This window comes from Parus major, chromosome 3, assembly GCF_001522545.3.
Source record: "Parus major isolate Abel chromosome 3, Parus_major1.1, whole genome shotgun sequence".
In the NCBI taxonomy this organism is placed as follows: domain Eukaryota; kingdom Metazoa; phylum Chordata; class Aves; order Passeriformes; family Paridae; genus Parus; species Parus major.
Window position 1 is genome coordinate 67,240,067 of NC_031770.1, and position 6,238 is coordinate 67,246,304.

The window sequence follows — 6,238 nt, forward strand, 5'->3', positions numbered from 1 at the left end:
TTCCCCAGCACATGCACGAACACATACACGCATTCACACTTGAAATTCTCCTCTTCATACTGAACCAGCTTCACACTGGAATTTCCAACTGGTCTTCTTTTCTCTCCCCACTGGTAGAATACAGATTTTCACACCCTGCTTGATCCCATCCAGCTGATTCAGCCAGACTTAATTGAGGTCAGGTAGGGTGACATCTGATTCTTAAAATCTTGCTGCTGGAAATGCAGTGTTATTTTTAACTTGTCTTTAAATCTATATTGCAAGAATTTCTGAAATCTGAAGAGCCCCAGATACATGCATTTTTTGAGGTGGAGAAAGCAGAGTTTTTCAAAATTTCTAATGTATTGTGCCTAGCAAATCATTGCATAAAAATTCACAGTCAGTGGATACTCTCTAAAGAGGGAAGGAGATCCTATACAGCGTTAAAATGCTGCTACATCTGCACTGTTTCTTTCCACGGAATCCTAATGGGGAAGCCCAAACTAAAATGTAGTTTTCCCTGAAGTATGCACCTTGTCTTATTGCTGTGTCACTGCATATAAGCACAAGATTGTTCAAATCTCCGAATTCTCTCCCTCTTAATATCATCAAGGTGATGTGTTTGATTTTTAGACTAACAAGTGAGGGTCTCCAGGGTAAGATAAAAGCTCCAGCCCTGCAGCAGTGGTGTTGGCGGTGCCCTGGTAAATGTTCCTTCTCCTCATTTGTCCTTGCTCAGGCATCTCCTGATGCCCAAGAGTTACTAGGGGAGGCTGCCAAAGACCTCACTAACACAGCAGCCATGTGTAGACAGAGGCAGTAGTGGGAGTAGGTAATCAAATCCAGCCCAAGCAATTCCGTTTGGCTCCCAGACTTGGAGCACTACATGCCCTCTGTGATTACAAACGCAATTGCCCCTCCAAACTCTTGAGTATTTAGCTGTAAAACACTGAAAAACTGTTTTTCTTTAGCACAATCACTTTGTCACATAACTCAAGATAAAGTCCAGGCAGTACCAGGGTGACAAGTGGGTGCAGCAGATCAGTTCATTTCATTATGTTACTCTGGTGTGTGGCAGTGCAGACACAAGCCATCCTTGTGTTTCCCCTTGAAAGCTTATGAACATAGCACACAGGTGTCTCAAAAGTCTTTTTTGTATACTATCAAAACATAGCTTCTTTCATAGAATCAGAAGATAGTTGAGGCTGGAAGAGTGCCCAGGGGGTCTCTAGTGCAACCCCAGCTCAAGCAGGGCTCATTCTGAGATCACACTGGGTTGCTCATGGCTTTGTCTCTTTGGATCTGGAAAACCTCCAAGGGTGGAGGCTGTTCAACCTCTCCTGGCTGTCTTTCAGAGGGATAATAATGAGCAGTGCCAGCTGTCTGAGGAGATTCCAGGTTCAGTTTTCCCTTGCAGCTCCAAAGACACCCCTTTCACTCTCCAGCCTATAAGAAGAGAGGAAGGCCAGAGGACTAGCACATCCATTATTCTTCTAGTACTGCAAGAGGAACCCACAGCATTTATTTGAAATGTGTCTTTTCTCTTTGCATTGCAGAGATAAAGTATGTGACCAGTGCAGGACTGGGAATGCTCTGTGTGAGCTAGCAAAGACTGGTCTGACGTGAATAATGGTCCCCAGTCTTGGGAAACAGGAGAGAGATATTTCTGTAGGATTACCCATTGGTTTTATATGGTGTCTTTTGCTGGAATCATCTGGAGAACATGGTGTCTGAGCTGTAGAGAGTGAGACTTTGAAATTATGCTTAGAGTATAATTCAGCTGATTGATAGAAAACGTTGGGTTTGGAAGGAGTGGGAGGAATGTTCCTCCCCGAGGAGGACATTCTGGTGATGTAACACATTAAAATGTCATTTTAGGTGGCTGGATGAATGCTCACATGTGTGCAAGTCAATCAGCATACCTCTTCAGCCTGAGAAGGGCAGGCTGCTAGGAGCACCACTCCTGCTATAGTAGGACTTGGCTCTCAAAAAAGGCAACAACATAATTTCACTGCCTTTCCTTAACAAATGCACTTAAATGAGGCTGTCTGGACCTCACAGCACCTCCACTACTGACCCCTGCATGTATAAGTAGCCATAAGGCCAGAAAGACAGCTGCACTAACTCCTATGCATAAATAGTGCACTGGTGCTTTGACCACTGAGTACTGGAGTCTGTGTCTCTGCTAGTATTGGCTCTGATTTAAATAAATGGAGGCAATGTGCCCTTTTCCTCTCCTGCAGGCCTTTAGTGATCCCCCACAACCTAAAAACTAATGTTTTTAATGCCATGTCCAGACTCAGCAATAGTTTGTCTTTATGCTTTGTCCTTGCCAAATCTCCCTTGCAAATTTGATTATATAAAGCATCATTCATTTCCTGAACTAAACCTGCTCTGCTATCTGGTGCCATTCTAATACCACCCTGAACAGAATGTAATTCAGTTGTATATTCAGTGACCTCTACATACTGCACACATCTCTTTGGTGCAAAAAAAAAAATCATCTTCCTGTCTGTGAAATATGTCATGTAAATCCATTGTCTTAAAAGATGAAAAAAGTATGAATTATAATCCCATAAACAGATATAACCATGCATTCTAACTGGATACTAGGTCTTAGACAAAATGCCAGAGGTATTCATTATTGATACTTGCTGTGGGCCAGGATTTTCAATACTCCCTAGTAGGCTCGGTGGAGTTACTGCAACAAAATTCATCAAAGCCAGGGTTGGGTTTGGTCATTCCTAATAACTGGGTGTTAGTGCCAGACACACACCAGAGCTGGGGGTTCCTACCTTTTGGCAGGAAGGTTTTTGCACATTGTCCTGTTTCGTTGTTCTTTGGGTATGGATGTTACAAAGAGACTCCTCTGTTTCCGTCAAACCTACTGTTTGTGCCTCTTCCTTCAAATAAATAAACAGATGGGTAAAAAGGAATAGAAATATTACATGACAACATATTGCCTTTGTCTGGCCCTGTCTCACATGCTGTTTGCTCACTTGGGCTTTGGAAGGAAGCTGCCTTCTTCAAAACAACAGTGCTCCAAAAACACTGGTAGATTTTGCTAGGAGATCTGCTTGCTATTGCTGGCAACTTGGGCACACGGAGGCACAGACATCTCCCTGCTGGGAGTGGCAGGGTTTGTTGCCAGGCAGCATGGCATGGTCCTGGGATTATCCATGCTCAAAGGAATGGTGAAGTTCCCAGCTGGAAGCCTGAGGCCAGGAGCTGTGATGGTCATTGCAGAGGAATCACCTGCCCACCATCAATGCACTGTTGTGAGGTTCCTCTCTTCTCTGCTGGTCAGCTGCTCAGCTTTTGTAAATTTGGGGCAATTTTGCTTCTCTTCTAATTGAGTTTCAGACAAAAGTTGGACTCAAAAATGTTCCATACCTCTTCTCCTGGAGCACCAACAACAACAGCATATTCTCAACAAGCTGACTAATGAACTTCTCCCAAGGTATTTCCAATGGGACAGAAATTTATCTTGTCCTGCATACCCACTTCAGCAATAGCATGTGCAACACCAAGATTGCTGTTGAAGGGGTAGAAGTGCTTTGTACAAGGTTACACCATGTTCCCCACAGTTTGTGGGGGACCCACAGTGTGCCACTGTTTCTGTTTCAGCTGAGGTCTGCTTCCAAACTAATTCATAAAGCTCCTCCGAGTTATAATAGGCAACCTCATATACGAATATATTTACATAGAGGTTTAAGACTAGGTCCCATTTTCAAAACTGACTTATGCAGGTAGTTGTCTGCACCCTATTTTCTTCTAAAAGGCCTTAAACACAGAAAAGATGCCATAAAGTGCTTGTATTCCAAAGCACACATCTCCGAAATCTTTCTATGACTATCAACAATGTGAAACTAGAAATTCTCAGAATTTTTTAAGTTGACTATTTGTCACCAAAGACAGCCTGAGTTTTCATGTTTCTGGTTACCAGATCATAAAAAAATATCTGTTCACACTGAACAGGATCAGTCTGTGCTGTGCCTAGCTCTGTGGGGCAGGCTCTGTGCAATCAATCCAGAAAAGCACAGGCTGCAAAAAACAGACCAAAGTGAAGGCAGAGACAGGAATAAAAATGAAGACAAATTGGGGTCCCACCAAGCAAGGCAAAGAAGCACAACTGCACAAGCTAACCTATTACACGCTGGAATGGGCTGATTCTGCATACAGCACAGCAGCTCTGCTTTTTTCAGTTTGATACTGAATTCACTGTGGCAGAATAAACTCAGATCAGCCCAAACCGTATTTGCAAATCAGCTTTTCTCCTCATAGCCCAGCTCTGTGGGCACTGCAATGCTGGCAGCTCCAGCGTCCCCTGCCTTTCTCCCCCACTGCTGGGCTGCTCTGCAGAGCAGGCAGACAGCTGCTCCTCAGGGAGAAGCACCATCAGGGTAAATATTTGAGCAGGGCAGCTAATCCTACATGTCAGGAGACATGTGAATGTCCGCCGAGGCTGGTACGGTTCTCAAAGGGTTTCCATTGTTAGTTATAGGAGGAAATAGTAAAGGAGCTTCCCTAACTCCTGAACTATTTACACACGTAGTTTGTGTGCCAGCTAAAAAACATTCCTGATGGAAATGAAAATAAGGTCCTAGCCAATGTCCTACCCAAACCTTCCTTGAGGGTAAGGCATGGGAGAGACACAAAAAATTAGTTGTATTTTTTCCCAAGCCACCAGTTGGGGATTTTTTATTTTTATTTTTTTTATTTTATTCTCAGTACATACTTTATTAACCTTTAAAAAAAAAATCCCACATAAATAGTGGTGCATTCACATTGCTGTCTCTGGAATTTATTTTGGCACCTTAAGACAACCTCATCTCTTTGGTCTACAGGAAAGATATAAGATGCTCTCTCTAGACCCAAAGACACACATAAATTGTAGGGCACTGGCCAGATCTGGTGCCCATTTTTCATGTCAAGCATCTCAGGAAGTGAAACAGCTTAGAGAGGGGAAGGAAGGCTGCGCCTGCTCCTCTCCTTCCTGCTGGTGCCATCATCTCCACTTATTTTTCCTCATGAATGAAGAAGGTCACCACCACATCCCTCCTCCTGCATGCAAGGAAGCTACTCCAAGTTTCAGGGCTGAAAGGATTTATTCCTTCATTGGATTAAAAATAGCAGAAGCTGGGGAACTATTGGTGGAAAGTCCAAAGAGCAAACACTAGGTGGGCACAGCAGACCTGGCCAAGGTCCAGGGTTCACAAAGATGGTAACAGCCCGTGTTCAGATGCTTGAATCGAAAGATTTTGGAAAAGACATAAGAGAGTTTTTGTCCCAGCCCTCAGGCTATGTCTTTCAGAGTCCACAAAGCAATGAACTATCCAAGAGAAATAAAACCTATACCACTTGATGACAAGGGTACGGAGAATAATGTGAAATTTCTTTATTTTTCTACTTAACAATCACACCTCAGCATATTTGTATGAAAGTGCAAAACCTATGGGAAATTCATTTTGAGCATTCACACTTGGTTTATTTTCATTTTCCTTTAGAGAAAAAAGCATCAAAATCTACAAATATCCAATGAAAACCCCACATCAACTCAAAATCTCCAGAGGGATTGCAAGCTTGCCCAGCTTTCAGGAAAATGCAGCTGAGTTGTGTTGGGTTGACCCCCTCAACAATTCAGTTGTACAGTTATGTTTTGCATGCCTGCTGCAAAATTTCCCTGTAAATCATCGGGGAAAAGCAAATAAACACCTCTGTTGCACAACTATGTCCATTTATTTTATCCCAATTCTACGGTTCAAATAACATATTCACCATTACCACCAGGATGAAAGAGAAGAGATGGCAGGAAGGAATCATCAGGTGACTTGCCCAGATCTCATTAGCCATGGGGGTGGAAGGGAAGGACAAGAAAAAAGAGCACAAAACAGGAAAGGGTTAAGGCAGAAGTCTCCCAGCAAATGATTGCACCTGAATCAGGCATCTCCAATCCCAAAAAGCCCACAGGACATTTCAAACAAGTGAATAATGTGTCTGGGATCCAAGGTTTTCAGTACTGTTTTGTCTAAAGGATTATTTCATTAGCATTTTCTATAAATGAGTCATGACCTATTGATAGCTACAAAACTCTCAATATTTATTCTGCAAAAGTTGCACCTTAGAGATATCACCTTATGTTTTTTTGCCTCATTAAAATTCTAGCTTGCCACATGGTGAGAGACATGGTGCTGACTCCAAGTGGGACAATGCAGTGGCAGAAAGCGAAACCAGGGAAATCTAATAGGGACAGAGAAAC